Below are 22628 nucleotides of genomic sequence, written 5' to 3' on the forward strand. Positions count from 1 at the left end.
TTCTCTCTCTCTCTCTCTCTGTGTCGACATAAGGCAATTAGGTTGCGCTGAGTCGAACTGTGTTTTAAAGGGACAAGTCTCTTGGCTCGGTGCTCAACCTATCGCTACAGATTCACACACCAACCCACTGGCTGCGTCTCCCACACACAGACACGACACGCCCCTCCTGCGCCCTGCTCTGTCCGTTCGCTCGCTGACGTCACCACACTGTCCCCGGAATTCCCTGACAGAGCAAACTGGCATCGAATACCGAGAGACTCACTCTAGCCGCGACTACCGGGGCGTGTTCCTCTGCCTCTGTGTGTGTGTTTTTTTAAGGTGGGCTCGCTTCGTGACTGACCTACCGGTTGATCACCCGGACAGCTTTTCCGTCTGACTGCCTATTTTTGGACAATGTACTATCCTGAAATCACAGCTATTAAAGCATTTATCCTGCTGTAGTCTAAAATGATCCCGTGTTGATCTAAGGGCAGTAATACCATCTATAATTGATATCATGCCCGATAATATAATATAATAGCAAAGACTAGAATTGATTACAAATACAGGATAATATGAAAATATCTTATACCCTGTTATAAACCATTTATAACACCAATAATATCAATGGTTAATTATAATAACTGATCATATTAATGAATATTGATAAGTCAATGTACTGTCCCTGCCTTAACATTTTTCCACAATACACTATATATACAAAACTATGTGGAAACGCCTTCAAATTTGTGGATTCGGCTATTTCTGCCACACCGGTTGCTGACAGGTGTATAAAATCAAGCACACAGCCATGCAATCCCCATAGAAAAACATTGGCAGTAGAATGGCCTTACTGGAGAGGTCACTGACTTTCAATGTGGCACTGTCATAGGATGCCACCTTTCCAACAAGTCAGTTGGTCAAATTTCTGCCCTGCTAGAGCTGCCCAGGTCAACTGTAAGTGCTGTTGTTGTGGAAACGTCTAGGAGCAACAACGGTTCAGCCACAAAGTGGTAGAACACAAAAGCTCACAGAACACTACCTGCCCCAATGCATAGTGCCAACTGTAAAGTTTTGTTGAGGAGGAATAATGATATGGGGCTGTTTTTCATGGTTCGGGCTAGGACCCTTATTTCCATTGAAGGACAAATATTAACATTACAGCATACACGATTCTGTCCTTCCAACTTTGTGGCAACAGTTTGGGGAAGGCCCTTTCCTGTTTCCACGTGACAATGCCCCTGTGCACAAAGCGAGGTCCATACAGAAATGGTTTGTTGAGAACGGTGTGAAAGAATTTGACTGGCCTGCACAGAGCCCTGACCTCAACCCCATGGAACACCTTTGGGATGAATTCGAACACAGACTGCGAGCCAGTCCTAATCACCCAACATCAGTGCCCGACCTCACTAATGCTCTTGCAGCTGAATGGAAGCAAATCCCCACAGCAATGTTCCAACATTTAGTGGAAAGCCATCCCAGAATAATGGAGGCTGTTATAGCAGCAAAGTGGGGACCAACTCCATATTAATGCCCATGATTTTAAAAATGAGATGTTTGACAAGCAGGTGTCCACATACTATCGGTCATGTTGTGTACATGTGGACCATGGGATATAATGGGGTTGATCAACCCCCAACTCTGTTCTGTACCAGGTTTCTGGCTCTCTGGGGACGGAAATGGCTGGGCACTTCAATCCCCCCAGGACTCACCAACGTGGGTACTATAATAATGCCAAACACATGGTCTGTTATTAAAGGTAGTATGTGTCACACACACACACACACACACACACACACACACACACACACACACACACACACACACACACACACACACACACACACACACACACACACACACACACACACACACACACACACACACACAACAGTATATTTAGATCCACCACCTCAGCAGGATAGGAGTGTGTCATTGATGATTCTCCCACAGAAACAAAATCAGGGACACACAGACAACATGAGTTTGAACTGCCTGTTCCCGTTACCGATAGTAAATTACATCGTGACCTCACAAGGAGATATTCTCTGGCACAATGAACATACAAGGTGTCTTTCCTCTCCCCCAGACAAGACAGGACAAGACACACACGCACACGCACACACGCACACATACGCACACATACAAGTACGCACATAGAGATAACACACATACAGAACCACACTAGAGAAAGACTCAAGACATAGCAGTACATGGTATTCACATGTAATTGAGAATGAGAATGAATGTTCATTCAATGTTCCGTATTGCGTGACTGTCTGAAAGCGAACAGTAGAATGGAGTCTTTAAGTCAATGTGAGAGTGCTCTATGTCAATGTGAGAGTGCTCTATGTCAATGTGAGAGTGCTCTATGTCAATGTGTGCGTGTTCTATGTCAATGTGAGAGTGCTCTATGTCAATGTGAGAGTGCTCTATGTCAATGTGAGAGTGCTCTATGTCAATGTGAGAGTGCTCTATGTCAATGTGAGAGTGCTCTATGTCAATGTGAGAGTGCTCTATGTCAATGTGAGAGTGCTCTATGTCAATGCTCTATGTCAATGTGAGAGTGTGTGTTTGATTATAAATCTTGTAATGACGAGTCAAAAACAAAGTGATGGAGTGTGTTCAGAGCAATGCATTATAGAGAGATATATATTGCTTAGTGTATTCACTCTTTATTCTCTGCTATCCCATGCATGTGTGTTTGAGTGGGTATGAACTACATAGCTTTCAGTCATCAATGTACTTTATATTCAGGGGGCTGTGTGTGTGTGTGTGTGTGTGTGTGTGTGTGTGTGTGTGTATCGTGGGGGGGTTACAGGCTGAAGCAGTGTGTGGTACACTTGAGTCCCACCCCGGCCACATCAATCAACAGCCTCTTCTTGTTCCCCCCAGCAAATGTAAAATAGACCCAGTAAACAAAATCAATCTATATTTTCCAGACATTAAAGTTAGGTTCTGAATGAAAGGTGAAAATACATATTTTCCAGACGTTTAAAATACGTATTTCCGGATGTTGAAATGTTTATTTTCGGGACGTTGAAATCAGGTACATTTTCGGTTCTGAATGAAAGTTGAAAAGACGTTGTGTTTGGACCAAATCAAGGCTGGTCTTGACAAAATCTGAACGAAACATAGATGTTTATATGCCACTGGTTGATAGAAATTCTCATTGTTTAGGGAAAGAATTATGCGAGGTTTTATGTGTTGTTGGAGGTGCCTTTTGGTCAGTTTAGCTAAGAAAACGCCTCCCTCCTCAACCTGAATAGTACAGTATTGTGTACAGTATGTGTGTGTGTGATGCTGTGTGGTGAGGGGGGGTGAATGTGAAGTAGTGTATATATCTTTCTGTTGAGTAGTAGAATCCCCCTTCCTCTCCCACCGCAGGGGAGGGTAAGCGGGGGCACAGTCCTTAAGGATGTGTGTTTGTGATTGTGTGACTGTGTGTGTGTGTGGAGGGTAATTACAGTGACTGGGCCTACTGTAATGAGAGGAGAGGGACTGAGAGAGAGAGAGAGAAGCGCTGCGGGGAGAGTGGAGAGAGTTCAGTTCTCATACTGCAGATATATATAGCATCCCTCTCATGGGTACAAGTCAAAAAGATTCCTGTCATTCCTACTTCACACAAACACATCTAGTGTATACAGTACAGGCTCAAGTGACGCCCACACACACACACACACACACACTGGGAAAATACATTGAAGAGTGACTACCCCTAAAAACCAACCAATCCCTTGGAAAACAGTGTATGTGGCATCAAACATGTATTCTAGTGTCAAAACTGACTACAAAGTGAAAATAGGATCATTTTGGTGATAAAGTCAGTCTTGTCTAAAACAGAGTTTTTCAACGCGTCACAACGAGTTAATGAAGGTTGGGTTTGGATTACAACTATGTCAACAAATCATGCCCCCTTTTGCCAAGCTCCACGTGCAAATCGCCCCTCCGCTCACTTTGCTTCCCTTCATTGAATGTGGGCTCCGTTGTTTCATCACCCCAAACAAACGCGCTCAAAGAATCGCGGCCGTTTGAGACTGAAAAGCCCTATAAGGATTGAGCATGCAATGCATGATTCCAGCAGGATGCACAGCCAACAACGATGGTTTGCATGCCCTGCCGAAGGACCCTATCGTGTGGAATAGGTGGTTGGACTTCGTTGGTCCCCAGTGGTGGTGAGTATACTGGTAGCTAGACCCCTTGATATTTATCTGGTTATGTATATTTTGATAATCATTATCACTATCATCGCTAGCATAGCATAGTCACTTTTATAATGTTTAAATACTGCTTTACTCATCTCATATGTATATACTGTATTCTATTCTACTGTATTTTAGTCAATGCCATTCCGACATTGCTCGTCCTAATATTTATATATTTCTTAACTGCATTATTTTACTTTAGTGTGTGTATTGTTGAGAATCGTTAGATACTACTGCACTGTTGGAGCTAGGAACACAAGCATTACGCTCCACCCGCAATTACATCTGACAAATACCAAATATGTGTATGTGACCAAAATGTTTTTATTTTGATTTGATGTTTGCTACCTAACTAGTTGGCTAGCTAGCTAATGTTAGCCTACCTCAATACAAATCGGATTTGGCTTGGAAACACAATAACATTTCAACAGAAGGCAAATTATTAGTAGGAAAACCGTTTGTCAAGATTGTGACGAGATCCTGAGGCCCATTGCCGTACCATTCATCCTCCACCATCACCTCATGTTTCAGCATGATAATGCACAGCCCCATGTCACAAGGATCTGTACACAATTCCTGGAAGCTGGAAATGTCCCAGTTCTTCCATGGCCTGCATAATCACCAGACATATCACCCATTGAGCATGTTTGGGATGCTCTGGATCAACGTGTACGAGGCAAATGGGGGTTACACCAGGTACTGACTGGTTTTCTGATCCATGCTCCTACCTTTTTTAAGGTATCTATGACCAACAGATGTGTATACGTATTCACAGTCATGTGAAATCCATAGATTAGGGCCTAATGGATTTATTTAAATGGACTGATTTCCTAATATGAACTGTAATTCAGTAAAATCTTTGAAATGGTTGCGTCCTGCGTTTATACTGTATTTTTGTTCAGTGTATATCACCCTGTCACAGGCCCTCCCAGTCAACACCACATCATAAGATTGTCTGCTGCAGTTGTTGGAGAGATGTCTAGGTTGCAGCTGAACATGCAGCAGAGAGAAGACCAGCAAGGGGGCCCTCATCAGTATCATGTAGACATGCCCTCACTGTGAGCGTTCCCATGAATGGAACAGTCAGCGACATGTTGACAAGAATCCGGCCAGCAACCTTCACCTGTCAGCTGCAAAAGCTTTCACACATCATTTATACACATACAGAAGGCAAACCCACTTCATTACTTTGAGAACCAAATTGTGAAACATAATTTACAGTTGAAGTCGGGAGTTTACATAAACTTATGTTGGAGTCATTTAAACCCATTTTTCAACCACTCCACACATTTCTCGTTAATTAACAAACTAGAGCTTTAGCAAGTTGGTGAGGACATCTACTTTGTGCAGGACACAAGTAATTTTTCCAACAATTGTTTACAGACAGATTATTTCACTTATCACTGTATCACAATTCCAGTGGGTCAGAAGTTTACATACACTAAGTTGACTGTGCATTTAAACAGCTTGGAAAATTCCAGAAAATTATGTAATGGCTTTAGAAGCTTCTGATAGGCTAATTGACATAATTTGAGTCAAGGCCATTTTCTCAAAAGTGAGATTACAAGTTGATCAACTTTCAAGGCAGAATGACTTTCCCATTGTTCCTCAACTGCAGTGCATGATACACCATGAGTCTCTACTTTATCCTATGTAAAAAAGCACCATATAGGTGGTGGGTCACGTTTCATGATATCTGAAGTGAAATAGAAAGGGGAACGCAGTGATCAGGTTGAGAATGCAATCAGTGCTCTGTATGTGTGTGTGTGTGTGTGTGTGTGTGTGTGTGTGTGTGTGTGTGTTGTGTGACCGACCAGTATCTTGGATGAAGGGCCAGGAGGTGATCTACGACTGCCATGCCCATCAATGGGGCGCTGACAGAGACCTTACCTCCAGCCTCACCTCTTGCCCACTCACCAACACTCATCCATGGGGAGACTGTCTTGTAAATAGTACCTGTCTGTGTGTCAGATATATTACCAGTCCTGACTGGTAATAGAACAGTGTGTGTGTGTGTGTTCACAGAAACATGTATGGAGCCAGCACATGGAGACTTGCAAGATGATGTGATGAAGTCCAGACTGACACGCGGGCTTGATACTTATGTCTCTGAATGGAGAGAGACCTGACACTCTGTACTGATGTCTCTGAATGGAGAGAGACCTGACACTCTGTACTGTTGTCTCTGAATGGAGAGAGACCTGACACTCTGTAGTGATGTCTCTGAATGGAGAGAGACCTGACACTCTGTACTGATGTCTCTGAATGGAGAGAGACCTGACACTCTGTACTGATGTGTCTGAATGGAGAGAGACCTGACACTCTGTACTGTTGTCTCTGAATGGAGAGAGACCTGGCACTCTGTACTGATGTCTCTGAATGGAGAGAGACCTGACACTCTGTACTGATGTCTCTGAATGGAGAGAGACCTGACACTCTGTACTGATGTCTCTGAATGGAGAGAGACCTGACACTCTGTACTGTTGTCTCTGAATGGAGAGAGACCTGACACTCTGTACTGATGTCTCTGAATGGAGAGAGACCTGACACTCTGTACTGTTGTCTCTGAATGGAGAGAGACCTGACACTCTGTAGTGATGTCTCTGAATGGAGAGAGACCTGACACTCTGTACTGATGTCTCTGAATGGAGAGAGACCTGACACTCTGTACTGTTGTCTCTGAATGGAGAGAGACCTGACACTCTGTACTGATGTCTCTGAATGGAGAGAGACCTGACACTCTGTACTGATGTCTCTGAATGGAGAGAGACCTGACACTCTGTACTGATGTCTCTGAATGGAGAGAGACCTGACACTCTGTACTGTTGTCTCTGAATGGAGAGAGACCTGACACTCTGTACTGATGTCTCTGAATGGAGAGAGACCTGACACTCTGTACTGATGTCTCTGAATGGAGAGAGACCTGGCACTCTGTACTGTTGTCTCTGAATGGAGAGAGACCTGACACTCTGTACTGATGTCTCTGAATGGAGAGAGACCTGACACTCTGTACTGATGTCTCTGAATGGAGAGAGACCTGACACTCTGTACTGATGTCTCTGAATGGAGAGAGACCTGACACTCTGTACTGATGTCTCTGAATGGAGAGAGACCTGACACTCTGTACTGATGTCTCTGAATGGAGAGAGACCTGACACTCTGTACTGATGTCTCTGAATGGAGAGAGAGACCTGACACTCTGTACTGATGTCTCTGAATGGAGAGAGACCTGACACTCTGTACTGATGTCTCTGAATGGAGAGAGACCTGGCACTGTGTACTGTTGTCTCTGAATGGAGAGAGACCTGACACTCTGTACTGATGTCTCTGAATGGAGAGAGACCTGACACTCTGTACTGATGTCTCTGAATGGAGAGAGACCTGACACTCTGTACTGATGTCTCTGAATGGAGAGAGACCTGACACTCTGTACTGATGTCTCTGAATGGAGAGAGACCTGGCACTCTGTACTGATGTCTCTGAATGGAGAGAGACCTGACACTCTGTACTGATGTCTCTGAATGGAGAGAGACCTGACACTCTGTACTGATGTCTCTGAATGGAGAGAGACCTGACACTCTGTACTGATGTCTCTGAATGGAGAGAGACCTGGCACTCTGTACTGATGTCTCTGAATGGAGAGAGACCTGACACTCTGTACTGATGTATCTGAATGGAGAGAGACCTGACACTCTGTACTGATGTCTCTGAATGGAGAGAGACCTGACACTCTGTACTGTTGTCTCTGAATGGAGAGAGACCTGACACTCTGTACTGATGTCTCTGAATGGAGAGAGACCTGACACTCTGTACTGATGTCTCTGAATGGAGAGAGACCTGACACTCTGTACTGATGTCTCTGAATGGAGAGAGACCTGACACTCTGTACTGATGTCTCTGAATGGAGAGAGACCTGCCACTCTGTACTGATGTCTCTGAATGGAGAGAGACCTGACACTCTGTACTGATGTCTCTGAATGGAGAGAGACCTGACACTCTGTACTGATGTCTCTGAATGGAGAGAGACCTGACACTCTGTACTGATGTCTCTGAATGGAGAGAGACCTGCCACTCTGTACTGATGTCTCTGAATGGAGAGAGACCTGACACTCTGTACTGTTGTCTCTGAATGGAGAGAGACCTGACACTCTGTACTGATGTCTCTGAATGGAGAGAGACCTGACACTCTGTACTGATGTCTCTGAATGGAGAGAGACCTGGCACTCTGTACTGTTGTCTCTGAATGGAGAGAGACCTGACACTCTGTACTGATGTCTCTGAATGGAGAGAGACCTGGCACTCTGTACTGATGTCTCTGAATGGAGAGAGACCTGACACTCTGTACTGATGTCTCTGAATGGAGAGAGACCTGACACTCTGTACTGATGTCTCTGAATGGAGAGAGACCTGGCACTCTGTACTGATGTCTCTAAATGGAGAGAGACCTGGCACTCTGTACTGTTGTCTCTGAATGGAGAGAGACCTGACACTCTGTACTGATGTCTCTGAATGGAGAGAGACCTGGCACTCTGTAGAGATGTCTCTGAATGGAGAGAGACCTGACACTCTGTACTGATGTCTCTGAATGGAAATAGAGACCTGACACTCTGTACTGTTGTCTCTGAATGGAGAGAGACCTGACACTCTGTACTGATGTCTCTGAATGGAGAGAGACCTGACACACTGTACTGATGTCTCTGAATGGAGAGAGACCTGACACTCTGTACTGATGTCTCTGAATGGAGAGAGACCTGACACTCTGTACTGATGTCTCTGAATGGAGAGAGACCTGGCACTCTGTACTGATGTCTCTGAATGGAGAGAGACCTGACACTCTGTACTGATGTCTCTGAATGGAGAGAGACCTGACACTCTGTACTGATGTCTCTGAATGGAGAGAGACCTGACACTCTGTACTGTTGTCTCTGAATGGAGAGAGACCTGACACTCTGTACTGATGTCTCTGAATGGAGAGAGACCTGACACTCTGTACTGATGTCTCTGAATGGAGAGAGACCTGACACTCTGTACTGATGTCTCTGAATGGAGAGAGACCTGAAACTCTGTACTGATGTCTCTGAATGGAGAGAGACCTGACACTCTGTACTGATGTCTCTGAATGGAGAGAGACCTGCCACTCTGTACTGATGTCTCTGAATGGAGAGAGACCTGACACTCTGTACTGTTGTCTCTGAATGGAGAGAGACCTGACACTCTGTACTGATGTCTCTGAATGGAGAGAGACCTGACACTCTGTACTGATGTCTCTGAATGGAGAGAGACCTGGCACTCTGTACTGTTGTCTCTGAATGGAGAGAGACCTGACACTCTGTACTGATGTCTCTGAATGGAGAGAGACCTGGCACTCTGTACTGATGTCTCTGAATGGAGAGAGACCTGACACTCTGTACTGATGTCTCTGAATGGAGAGAGACCTGACACTCTGTACTGATGTCTCTGAATGGAGAGAGACCTGACACTCTGTACTGATGTCTCTGAATGGAGAGAGACCTGGCACTCTGTACTGATGTCTCTAAATGGAGAGAGACCTGGCACTCTGTACTGTTGTCTCTGAATGGAGAGAGACCTGACACTCTGTACTGATGTCTCTGAATGGAGAGAGACCTGGCACTCTGTAGTGATGTCTCTGAATGGAGAGAGACCTGACACTCTGTACTGATGTCTCTCTGAATGGAAATAGAGACCTGACACTCTGTACTGTTGTCTCTGAATGGAGAGAGACCTGACACTCTGTACTGATGTCTCTGAATGGAGAGAGACCTGACACTCTGTACTGATGTCTCTGAATGGAGAGAGACCTGACACTCTGTACTGATGTCTCTGAATGGAGAGAGACCTGACACTCTGTACTGATGTCTCTGAATGGAGAGAGACCTGGCACTCTGTACTGATGTCTCTGAATGGAGAGAGACCTGACACTCTGTACTGATGTCTCTGAATGGAGAGAGACCTGACACTCTGTACTGATGTCTCTGAATGGAGAGAGACCTGACACTCTGTACTGTTGTCTCTGAATGGAGAGAGACCTGACACTCTGTACTGATGTCTCTGAATGGAGAGAGACCTGACACTCTGTACTGATGTCTCTGAATGGAGAGAGACCTGACACTCTGTACTGATGTCTCTGAATGGAGAGAGACCTGACACTCTGTACTGATGTCTCTGAATGGAGAGAGACCTGACACTCTGTACTGATGTCTCTGAATGGAGAGAGACCTGCCACTCTGTACTGATGTCTCTGAATGGAGAGAGACCTGACACTCTGTACTGTTGTCTCTGAATGGAGAGAGACCTGACACTCTGTACTGATGTCTCTGAATGGAGAGAGACCTGACACTCTGTACTGATGTCTCTGAATGGAGAGAGACCTGGCACTCTGTACTGTTGTCTCTGAATGGAGAGAGACCTGACACTCTGTACTGATGTCTCTGAATGGAGAGAGACCTGGCACTCTGTACTGATGTCTCTGAATGGAGAGAGACCTGACACTCTGTACTGATGTCTCTGAATGGAGAGAGACCTGACACTCTGTACTGATGTCTCTGAATGGAGAGAGACCTGACACTCTGTACTGATGTCTCTGAATGGAGAGAGACCTGGCACTCTGTACTGATGTCTCTAAATGGAGAGAGACCTGGCACTCTGTACTGTTGTCTCTGAATGGAGAGAGACCTGACACTCTGTACTGATGTCTCTGAATGGAGAGAGACCTGGCACTCTGTAGTGATGTCTCTGAATGGAGAGAGACCTGACACTCTGTACTGATGTCTCTGAATGGAAATAGAGACCTGACACTCTGTACTGTTGTCTCTGAATGGAGAGAGACCTGACACTCTGTACTGATGTCTCTGAATGGAGAGAGACCTGACACTCTGTACTGATGTATCTGAATGGAGAGAGACCTGACACTCTGTACTGATGTCTCTGAATGGAGAGAGACATGACACTCTGTACTGTTGTCTCTGAATGGAGAGAGACCTGACACTCTGTACTGATGTCTCTGAATGGAGAGAGACCTGACACTCTGTACTGATGTCTCTGAATGGAGAGAGACCTGACACTCTGTACTGATGTCTCTGAATGGAGAGAGACCTGGCACTCTGTACTGTTGTCTCTGAATGGAGAGAGACCTGACACTCTGTACTGATGTCTCTGAATGGAGAGAGACCTGGCACTCTGTACTGATGTCTCTGAATGGAGAGAGACCTGACACTCTGTACTGATGTCTCTGAATGGAGAGAGACCTGACACTCTGTACTGATGTCTCTGAATGGAGAGAGACCTGACACTCTGTACTGATGTCTCTGAATGGAGAGAGACCTGGCACTCTGTACTGATGTCTCTAAATGGAGAGAGACCTGGCACTCTGTACTGTTGTCTCTGAATGGAGAGAGACCTGACACTCTGTACTGATGTCTCTGAATGGAGAGAGACCTGGCACTCTGTACTGATGTCTCTGAATGGAGAGAGACCTGACACTCTGTACTGTTGTCTCTGAATGGAGAGAGACCTGACACTCTGTACTGATGTCTCTGAAAGGAGAGAGACCTGGCACTCTGTACTGATGTCTCTGAATGGAGAGAGACCTGACACTCTGTACTGATGTCTCTGAATGGAGAGAGACCTGACACTCTGTACTGTTGTCTCTGAATGGAGAGAGACCTGACACTCTGTACTGATGTCTCTGAATGGAGAGAGACCTGACACTCTGTACTGATGTCTCTGAATGGAGAGAGACCTGACACTCTGTACTGATGTCTCTAAATGGAGAGAGACCTGGCACTCTGTACTGATGTCTCTGAATGGAGAGAGACCTGACACTCTGTACTGTTGTCTCTGAATGGAGAGAGACCTGACACTCTGTACTGATGTCTCTGAATGGAGAGAGACCTGACACTCTGTACTGTTGTCTCTGAATGGAGAGAGACCTGACACTCTGTACTGATGTCTCTGAATGGAGAGAGACCTGACACTCTGTACTGATGTCTCTGAATGGAGAGAGACCTGACACTCTGTACTGTTGTCTCTGAATGGAGAGACCTGACACTCTGTACTGATGTCTCTGAATGGAGAGAGACCTGACACTCTGTACTGATGTCTCTGAATGGAGAGAGACCTGACACTCTGTACTGATGTCTCTGAATGGAGAGAGACCTGGCACTCTGTACTGATGTCTCTAAATGGAGAGAGACCTGGCACTCTGTACTGTTGTCTCTGAATGGAGAGAGACCTGACACTCTGTACTGATGTCTCTGAATGGAGAGAGACCTGGCACTCTGTACTGATGTCTCTGAATGGAGAGAGACCTGACACTCTGTACTGTTGTCTCTGAATGGAGAGAGACCTGACACTCTGTACTGATGTCTCTGAATGGAGAGAGACCTGGCACTCTGTACTGATGTCTCTGAATGGAGAGAGACCTGACACTCTGTACTGATGTCTCTGAATGGAGAGAGACCTGACACTCTGTACTGTTGTCTCTGAATGGAGAGAGACCTGACACTCTGTACTGATGTCTCTGAATGGAGAGAGACCTGACACTCTGTACTGTTGTCTCTGAATGGAGAGAGACCTGACACTCTGTACTGATGTCTCTGAATGGAGAGAGACCTGACACTCTGTACTGTTGTCTCTGAATGGAGAGAGACCTGACACTCTGTACTGATGTCTCTGAATGGAGAGAGACCTGACACTCTGTACTGTTGTCTCTGAATGGAGAGAGACCTGACACTCTGTACTGTTGTCTCTGAATGGAGAGAGACCTGGCACTCTGTACTGTTGTCTCTGAATGGAGAGAGACCTGACACTCTGTACTGATGTCTCTGAATGGAGAGAGACCTGACACTCTGTACTGATGTCTCTGAATGGAGAGAGACCTGACACTCTGTACTGATGTCTCTGAATGGAGAGAGACCTGACACTCTGTACTGTTGTCTCTGAATGGAGAGAGACCTGACACTCTGTACTGATGTCTCTGAATGGAGAGAGACCTGACACTCTGTACTGTTGTCTCTGAATGGAGAGAGACCTGACACTCTGTACTGTTGTCTCTGAATGGAGAGAGACCTGACACTCTGTACTGTTGTCTCTGAATGGAGAGAGACCTGACACTCTGTACTGATGTCTCTGAATGGAGAGAGACCTGACACTCTGTACTGTTGTCTCTGAATGGAGAGAGACCTGACACTCTGTACTGATGTCTCTGAATGGAGAGAGACCTGGCACTCTGTACTGATGTCTCTGAATGGAGAGAGACCTGGCACTCTGTAGTGATGTCTCTGAATGGAGAGAGACCTGGCACTCTGTAGTGATGTCTCTGAATGGAGAGAGACCTGACACTCTGTACTGATGTCTCTGAATGGAGAGAGACCTGACACTCTGTACTGTTGTCTCTGAATGGAGAGAGACCTGACACTCGGAATACATTTTTTTACCAGACACAAATTTACTTGTGTTGTCTTTGTTTATTTAATGAATTGAATGGTATCATTCAATACACAGAGGGAGAAACCTTGTGTATTCTGCACCAGGATCAGGGTACGTCTGTTGTATATGGGACAGCGCACAGGAAGGAATGAGCCCTCTGACATGTTCGCCAAGGTAACCCCGTTACCACCAGACAAAATGCTGATCGGCACCGTGTCTGTAACGGCTGGGATTGACAATGAAAGGTGCACATTGTTATATTGGCATAACACTGCTTCTATGGTATTAAGTAAAGCGCCGTTTATAAAACATGGACCCGTTACGAAACGCTTAGTTTCGAATATCTACATCAAATCAGCCTGTAGTTGTTGAAGTCCACCTGCGGGAGGTTTGTTTGTGGTGACTGAGTAGGGGAAAACAAGGTTCTGACAGATGCGTGTGTCTTGGTGGTGGGAAGGATACACCCAAGAAACACCAACTGTCACGGCCGTCGTTGGAAGGAGACCAAGGTGCAGCGAGGTGAGCGTACATTTTCTTTTATTTATATAAAATGTCGCCAACAAAACAAGGAAATAACAAAACAACCGTGAAGCTTACAGGGGTATAGTGCCACTAACAAAGATAACTACCCACACTGAAAGGAGGGAAAAAGGGCTACCTAAGTATGATTCCCAATCAGAGACAACGATAGACAGCTGTCCCTGATTGAGAACCATACCCGGCCAAAACAAAGAAATATAGAAACATAGAAAACAAAAAATAGAATGCCCACCCCACATCACACCCTGACCTAACCAAATAGAGAAATAAAATGGCTCTCTAAGGTCAGGGTGTGACACCAACATCAAACCACACCCCCAAGCCAACTCACATTTGGCTTCTGTCATGGCTGCCAGGAAAAACGAGGCCAAATCAGAGGATGCAGCTTCCCTTTCAAATAACATTAATTCAGAACGCTACATTAGTAGAAAGAAAGAAAGAAAGAGAGAAAGAAAGAAAGAAAGAAAGAAAGAGAGAGAGAAAGAGAGAGAAAGAAAGAAAGAAAGAGAGAAAGAAAGCGAGAAAGAAAGAAAGAAAGAAAGAGAGAGAGAAAGAAAGAAAGAAAGAGAGAAAGAAAGAAAGAAAGAAAGAGAGAAAGAAAGAGAGAAAGAAAGAAAGAAAGAAAGAAAGAGAGAAAGAAAGAAAGAAAGAAAGAGAGAGAGAGAGAAAAAGAAAGAAAGAAAGAAAGAGAGAGAGAAAGAAAGAAAGAACGAGAGAGAGAGAAAGAAAGAAAGAGAGAGAGAGAGAGAGAGAAGAAAGAAAGAAAGAGAGAGAAAGACAGAGAGAGAGAGAGACAGAAAGAAAGAAAGACACAGAGAGAGAGAGAGAGAGAGAGAGAGAGAGAGAGAGGGAGTGTGTGTGTGTGTAGTTACAGTAGTAGGATGTGTCATTGCTGCAGGCAGTGCCTCACAGCCTCCACTCTGTGTGGACAGGGAGAATAACAGACACGATCATCACTCACCACTCCACACACAGTCCTGACTCAGACCATGTCGCTACAAGTCCAGTCAATCTTACTCCACACACACACAGTGACACATCATCATTAACCACACGGAGAAACGATTGACTCACACCCATCATTACACAAGCCTCACTCATTATCATAAATCTCTCTCTCTCTCTCTCTCTCTCTCTCTCTCTCTCCCCCTCTCTCTCTCCCCCTCTCGCTCCTAGTCTCTCTCAGTCACTATCTCTCCTCTCTCTCTCATTATCATAAATCTCTCTCTCTCTCCCAGTCTCTCTCACCTAGTTTCTCTCCTCTCTCTCTAATTATCATACATTTCTCTCTCTATCAATTCAATTCAATTCAATTCAAGGGCTTTATTGGCATGGGAAACATGTGTTAACATTGCCAAAGCAAGTGAGGTAGACAACATACAAAGTGAATATATAAGGTGAAAAACAACAAAAATGAACAGTAAACATTACACATACAGAAGTTTCAAAACAGTAAAGACATTACAAATGTCATATTATATATATATATATATACAATGTACAAATAGTTAAAGGACACAAGATAAAATAAATAAGCATAAATATGGGTTGTATTTACAATGGTGTTTGTTCTTCACTGGTTGCCCTTTTCTCGTGGCAACAGGTCACAAATCTTGCTGCTGTGATGGCACACTGTGGAATTTCACCCAGTAGATATGGGAGTTTTTCAAAATTGGATTTGTTTTCGAATTCTTTGTGGATCTGTGTGATCTGGGGGAAATATGTATCTCTAATATGGTCATACATTGGGCAGGAGGTTAGGAAGTGCAGCTCAGTTTCCACCTCATTTTGTGGGCAGTGAGCACATAGCCTGTCTTCTCTTGAGAGCCATGTCTGCCTACGGCGGCCTTTCTCAATAGCAAGGCTATGCTCACTGAGTCTGTACATAGTCAAAGCTTTCCTTAATTTTGGGTCAGTCACAGTGGTCAGGTATTCTGCCGCTGTGTACTCTCTGTTTAGGGCCAAATAGCATTCTAGTTTGCTCTGTTTTTTTGTTAATTCTTTCCAATGTGTTAAGTAATTATCTTTTTGTTTTCTCATGATTTGGTTGGGTCTAATTGTGCTGTTGTCCTGGGGCTCTGTAGGGTATGTTTGTGTTTGTGAACAGAGCCCCAGGACCAGCTTGCTTAGGGACTCTTCTCCAGGTTCATCTCTCTGTAGGTGATGGCTTTGTTATGGAAGGTTTGTGAATCGCTTCCTTTTAGGTGGTTGTAGAATTTAATGGCTCTTTTCTGGATTTTGATAATTAGTGGGTATCGGCCTAATTCTGCTCTGCATGCATTATTTGGTGTTTTACGTTGTACACGGAGGATATTTTTGCAGAATTCTGCGTGCAGAGTCTCAATTTGGTGTTTGTCCCATTTTGTGAAGTCTTGGTTGGTGAGCGGACCCCAGACCTCACAACCATAAAGGGCAATGGGCTCTATGACTGATTCAAGTATTTTTAGCCAAATCCTAATTGGTATGTTGAAATTTATGTTTCTTTTGATGGCATAGAATGCCCTTCTTGCCTTGTCTCTCAGATCGTTCACAGCTTTGTGGAAGTTACCTGTGGCACTGATGTTTAGGCCAGTCTCTCACTCTCCCAGTCTCTCTCTCCCAGGCTCTCCCTCTCCCAGGTGCTCCCTCTCCCAGGCTCTCTCTCTCTCTCTCTCTCTCTCTCCCAGTCTCCCTCTCTCCCAGTCTCTCCCTCTCCCAGTCTCTCCCTCTCCCAGGCTCTCCCAGTCGCTCTCTCTCTCAGGCTCTCCCAGTCTCTCTCTCTCCCAGTCTCTTTCTCCCAGTCTCTCTCTCCTAGTCTCTCTCCTCTAGTCTCTCTCAGTCCCAGTCCCCCCCTCTCTCTCTCTCTCTCTCTCTCTCTCTCTCTCTCTCTCTCTCTCTCTCTCTCTCCCAGTCTCTCCCTCTCATAGTCTCTCTCTCTCCCAGTCACTCCCTCTCCCAGGCTCTCCCAGTCGCTCTCACCCACCCAGTCTCCTAGTCTCTCACTCCCAGTCTCTGTCTCCCAGTTTCTCTTTCTCCCATTCTCTTTCTCCCAGTCTCTCTCTCTCCCAGGCTCTCCCAGTCGCTCTCTCTCCCAGGCTCTCCCAGTCTCTCTCTCTCCCAGTCTCTCCCAGTCTCTCTCACTCAGTCTCCTAGTCTCTCACTCCCAGTATCTGTCTCCCAGTTTCTCTTTCTCCCAGTCTCTTTCTCCCAGTCTCTCTCTCTCCCAGGCTCTCCCTCTCCCAGGTGCTCCCTCTCCCAGGCTCTCACTCTCCCAGTCTCTCACTCTCCCAGTCTCTCTCTCTCTCCCAGGCTCTCCCTCTCCCAGTCTCTCACTCTCCCAGTCTCTCTCTCTCTCCCAGGCTCTCACTCTCCCAGTCTCTCACTCTCCCAGTCTCTCACTCTCCCAGTCTCTCTCTCCCAGGCTCTCCCTCTCCCAGGTGCTCCCTCTCCCAGGCTCTCACTCTCCCAGTCTCTCACTCTCCCAGTCTCTCTCTCTCTCCCAGGCTCTCCCTCTCCCAGTCTCTCACTCTCCCAGGCTCTCACTCTCCCAGGCTCTCACTCTCCCAGTCTCTCACTCTCCCAGTCTCTCTCTCTCTCACTCCCAGTCTCCCTCTCCCTCTTTCACCATGTCTCTCTCTCCACATGTGTGTGTAAGAGAGAGAGAGATTGAGACCAGGAGAGAGAGAGAGTGAAGTGTGTGTGTGTGTATGTATATGTGTAACAGACACAGTGAAGTAAAAACCATCAGAGCAGTAGAGGCTTACCTGCATCACACGTCTTCAGCCTGGTCAGTGGCAGGGACGTTGTAGAGCTTCAGTTGACCAACATATTACCACACCTCTGTCTCTCTTTCTGTCTGCGCCTCCTGGAAAACAGAACATGGTCGACAACACGGTCAGTCTAGGCTTGGGGTCAAAAGGCGCTCAACATTTTAGTAAGTGGTTACAACATGGCTGGCATGTCATTCTACGGTGGAATGGTAACACAACAAACATTGCAGTCTGGGGTTCACAAACGGTCAATATTTTAGTCTGTGGTCAAAACATGGTTAACTTGTCACTCTGTGGTTCATAAAGCCACAGTGTGAATCCGCCCAAACATGCAGCACTGCCTTGGCTGGTGCTGTGGCCATCTGTGTCTGTGTGTGGCATGTGCTGCCTGTTCCCGAGTGACTCAGAGTGTTACCCCAGAGTCATGTGAACAAGAACAGGTGGCACTCTGGTACACCTCTTCCCACACACATACACACCAGTTTGCATGCCCTTTCCTAACATGGGGTTGTGGTTTACACCGAGTACACTCAACCTAAATGTCATGTACTCTACTCACTCCTACGCCCTACTTGAACTGTTCTCATCTCCTCCCTCCCCTGTCTGTCCTCCCTCCAACTCTCCTCCTCCTGTTCTCCTCTCCACCTCTCCTCCTCCTGTTCTCCTCCTCCTGTTCTCCTCTCCACCTCTCCTCCTCCTGTTCTCCCCACCTCTCCTCCTCCTGTTCTCCCCACCTCTCCTCCTCCTGTTCTCCCCACCTCTCCTCCTCCTGTCCTTCCTCCTGTTCTCCTCTCCACCTCTCCTCCTCCTGTTCTCCTCTCCTCTCCACCCTCCTCCTCCTGTTCTCCCCACCTCTGCTCCTCCTGTCCTCCCTCCAACTCTCCTCCTCCTATTCTCCTCTCTACTTCTCCTCCTCCCGTTCTCCTCTCCACCTCTCCTCCTCCTGTTCTCCTCTCCACCTCTGCTCCTCCTGTCCTCCCTCCAACTCTCCTCCTCCTATTCTCCTCTCCACCTCTCCTCGTCCCGTTCTCCTCTCCACCTCTCCTCCTCCTGTTCTCCTCTACCTCTCCTCCTCCTGTTCTCCTCTCCACCTCTCCTCCTCCTGTTCTCCCCACCTCTCCTCCTCCTGTTCTACTCTCCACCTCTCCTCCCTCCACATCTCCCCCTCCTATTCTCCTCTCCTCTTCTGCTCTCCTCCTCCTGTACTCCTCTCTCCCTCCTGTTCTCCTCTCCTCCTCCTGTACTCCTCTCTCCCTCCTGTTCTCCTCTCCTCCCCTGTTCTCCTCTCCTCCTCCAGTTCTCCTCTCCTCCTCTTGTTCTCCTCTCCTCCTCCTCTTCTCCTCTGGTTCTATTCTCCTCCTCCTGTTCTCCTCTCCTCCTCCTGTTCTCCTCTCCTACACTTCCCCTCTCATCCTCCTGTTCTCCTCTCCTACCCTTCCCTCTCCTCCTCCTGTTCTCCTCTCCTCCTCCTGTTCTCCTCTCCTCCTCCTCTTCTCCTCTCCTCCTCCTGTTCTCCTCTCCTCCTCCAGTTCTCCTCTCCTCCTATTCTCCTCCTGTTCTCCTCTCCTCCTCCTGTTCTCCTCTCCTACACTTCCCCTCTCATCCTCCTGTTCTCCTCTCCTCCTCTTCCCTCTCCTCCTCCTGTTCTCCTCTCCTCCTCCTGTTCTCCTCTCCTCCTCCTCTTCTCCTCTCCTCCTCCTGTTCTCCTCTCCTCCTCCTGTTCTCCTCTCCTCCTCTTCTCCTCTCCTCCTCCAGTTCTCCTCTCCTCCTCTTGTTCTCCTCTCCTCCTCCTCTTCTCCTCTGGTTCTATTCTCCTCCTCTTGTTCTCCTCTCCTCCTCCTGTTCTCCTCTCCTCCACTTCCCCTCTCATCCTCCTGTTCTCCTCTCCTCCTCCTCTTCTCCTCTCCTCCTCCTGTTCTCCTCTCCTCTCCCTGTTCTCCTCTCTTCCTCCTGTTCTCCTCTCTTCCTCCGGTTCTCCTCTCCTCCTCATCTCCTCCTCCTGTTCTCCTCTCCTTCTCCTGTTCTCCTCTCCTCCTCTCCTCCTGTTCTCCTCTACTCCTCTTGTTCTCCCCTCCTCCTCCTCTTCTCCTCCTCCTCTTCTCCTCTCCTCCTCTTGTTCTCCCCTCCTCCTCCTCTTCTCCTCTCCTCCTCCTGTTCTCTTCCTCCTCTTCTCCTCCGGTTCTCCTCTCCTTCTCCTATTCTCCTCTCTTCCTCCTGTTCTCCTCTCTTCCTGTTCTCCTCTCCTCCTGTTCTCCTCTCCTCCTCCTGTTCTCCTATCCTCCTCCTGTTCTCCTCTCCTCTCCTACTCCGGTTCTCCTCTCCTCCTCTTGTTCTCCTCTCCTCTTCTCCTCTAGTCCTCCTGTTCTCCTTTCCTCCTCCAGTTCTCCTCTCCTCCTCTTGTTCTCATTTCCTCCTCCTGTTCTCCTCTCTTCCTGTTCTCCTTTCCTCCTCCTGTTCTCCTCTCTTCCTGTTCTCCTCTCCTCCTCCAGTTCTCCTCTCCTCCTGTTCTCCTCTCCTCCTCCAGTTCTCCTCTCCTCCTCTTGTTCTCCTCTCCTCCTCCTGTTTTCCTCCGGTTCTCCTTTCCTCCTCTTGTTCTCCTCTCCTCCCCCTGTTCTCCTCTCTTCCTCCTGTTCTCCTCTCCTCCTCCGGTTCTCCTCTCCTCCTCATCTCCTCCTCCCGTTCTCCTCTACTCCTCTTGTTCTCCTCTCCTCCTCCTGTTCTCCTCTACTCCTCCAGTTCTCCTCGCCTCCTCCAGTTCTCCTATCCTCCTCTTGTTCTCCTCTCCTCCTCCTGTTCTTCTCCTCCTCTTCTCCTCCGGCTCTCGTCTCCTCCTCTTGTTCTCCTCTCCTCCTCCTGTTCTCCTCTCCTCCACTTCTCCTCTCCTCCTCTTGTTCTCCTCTCCTCCTCCTGTTCTCCTCCTCCTCTTCTCCTCCGGTTGTCCTCTCCTCCTCTTGTTCTCCTCTCCTCCTCCTGTTCTCCTCTCCTCCACTTCCCCTCTCATCCTCCTGTTCTCCTCTCCTCCTCCTCTTCTCCTCTCCTCCTCCTGTTCTCCTCTACTCCTCTTGTTCTCCTCTCCTCCTCCTGTTCTCCTCTACTCCTCCAGTTCTCCTCGCCTCCTCCCGTTCTCCTCTCCTTCTCCTGTTCTCCTCTCCTTCTCCTGTTCTCCTCTCCTCCTCCTGTTCTCCTCTACTCCTCTTGTTCTCCTCTCCTCCTCCTGTTCTCCTCTACTCCTCCAGTTCTCCTCGCCTCCTCCAGTTCTCCTATCCTCCTCTTGTTCTCCTCTCCTCCTCCTGTTCTTCTCCTCCTCTTCTCCTCCGGCTCTCATCTCCTCCTCTTGTTCTCCTCTCCTCCTCCTGTTCTCCTCTCCTCCACTTCTCCTCTCCTCCTCTTGTTCTCCTCTCCTCCTCCTGTTCTCCTCCTCCTCTTCTCCTCCGGTTGTCCTCTCCTCCTCTTGTTCTCCTCTCCTCCTCCTGTTCTCCTCTCCTCCACTTCCCCTCTCATCCTCCTGTTCTCCTCTCCTCCTCCTCTTCTCCTCTCCTCCTCCTGTTCTCCTCTCTTCCTCCTGTTCTCCTCTCTTCCTCCTGTTCTCCTCTCCTCCTCCGGTTCTCCTCTCCTCCTCATCTCCTCCTCCTGTTCTCCCCTACTTCTCCTGTATTCCTCTCTTCCTCCTGTTCTCCTCTCTTCCTGTTCTCCTCTCTTCCTGTTCTCCTCTCCTCCTCCTGTTCTCCTATCCTCCTCCTGTTCTCCTCTCCTCCTCCTGTTCTCCTCTCCTCCTCTTGTTCTCCTCTCCTCTTCTCCTCTAGTCCTTCTGTTCTCCTTTCCTCCTCCTGTTCTTCTCTCTTCCTGTTCTCCTCTCCTCCAGTTCTCCTCTCCTCCTCTTGTTCCCCTCTCCTCCTCCTGTTCTCCTCCTCCTCTTCTCCTCCGGTTCTCCCCTCCTCCTCTTGTTCTCCTCTCCTCCTGTTCTCCTCTCCTCTTCTCCTCTAGTCCTCCTGTTCTCATTTCCTCCTCCTGTTCTCCTCTCTTCCTGTTTTCCTCTCCTCCTCTTGTTCCCCTCTCCTCCTCCTGTTCTCCTCTCCTCCTCGTGTTCTCCTCTCATCCTCCTATTCCCCTCTTGTTCTCCTCTCTTTCTCCTGTTCTCCTCTACTCCTCTTGTTCTCCTCTCCTCCTCCTGTTCTCCTCTCTTCCTCCTGTTCTCCTCTCTTCCTCCTGTTCTCCTCTCCTCCTCCTCTTCTCCTCCTGTTCTCCTCTCCGCCTCCTCTTCTCATCTCCTCCTCCTGTTCTCCTCTCCTCTCCCTGTTCTCCTCTCCTCCTTCGGTTCTCCTCTCCTCCTCATCTCCTCCTCCCGTTCTCCTCTCCTTCTCCTGGTTTCCTCTCTTCCTCCTGTTCTCCTCTCTTCCTGTTCTCCTCTCCTCCTGTTCTCCTCTCCTCCTCCTGTTCTCCTCTCCTCCTCCTGTTTTCCTCCGGTTCTCCTTTCCTCCTCTTGTTCTCCTCTCCTCCTCCTGTTCTCCTCTCCTCCACTTCCCCTCTCATCCTCCTGTTCTCCTCTCCTCCTCTTCTCCTCTCCTCCTCCTGTTCTCCTCTCCTCTCCCTGTTCTCCTCTCTTCCTCCTGTTCTCCTCTCTTCCTCCGGTTCTCCTCTCCTCCTCATCTCCTCCTCCTGTTCTCCTCTCCTTCTCCTGTTCTCCTCTCCTCCTCCTGTTCTCCTCTAC

The 22628-nt window shown here is 47.6% G+C and overlaps 1 protein-coding gene across 1 annotated transcript in view; it reads right to left on the minus strand.

Annotated features, from left to right (window-relative positions):
• LOC115139061 (lysine-specific demethylase 6B-like) overlaps positions 1 to 22628 on the minus strand; it is a 362782-nt gene that overhangs the window by 30601 nt on the left and 309553 nt on the right. The window contains 1 exon segment of the mRNA XM_065025415.1: positions 17915 to 18015. The gene's annotated coding sequence lies outside the window, so the exon portion shown is untranslated.

Source organism: Oncorhynchus nerka, linkage group LG12 (genome assembly GCF_034236695.1).
Source record: "Oncorhynchus nerka isolate Pitt River linkage group LG12, Oner_Uvic_2.0, whole genome shotgun sequence".
Classification (NCBI taxonomy): domain Eukaryota; kingdom Metazoa; phylum Chordata; class Actinopteri; order Salmoniformes; family Salmonidae; genus Oncorhynchus; species Oncorhynchus nerka.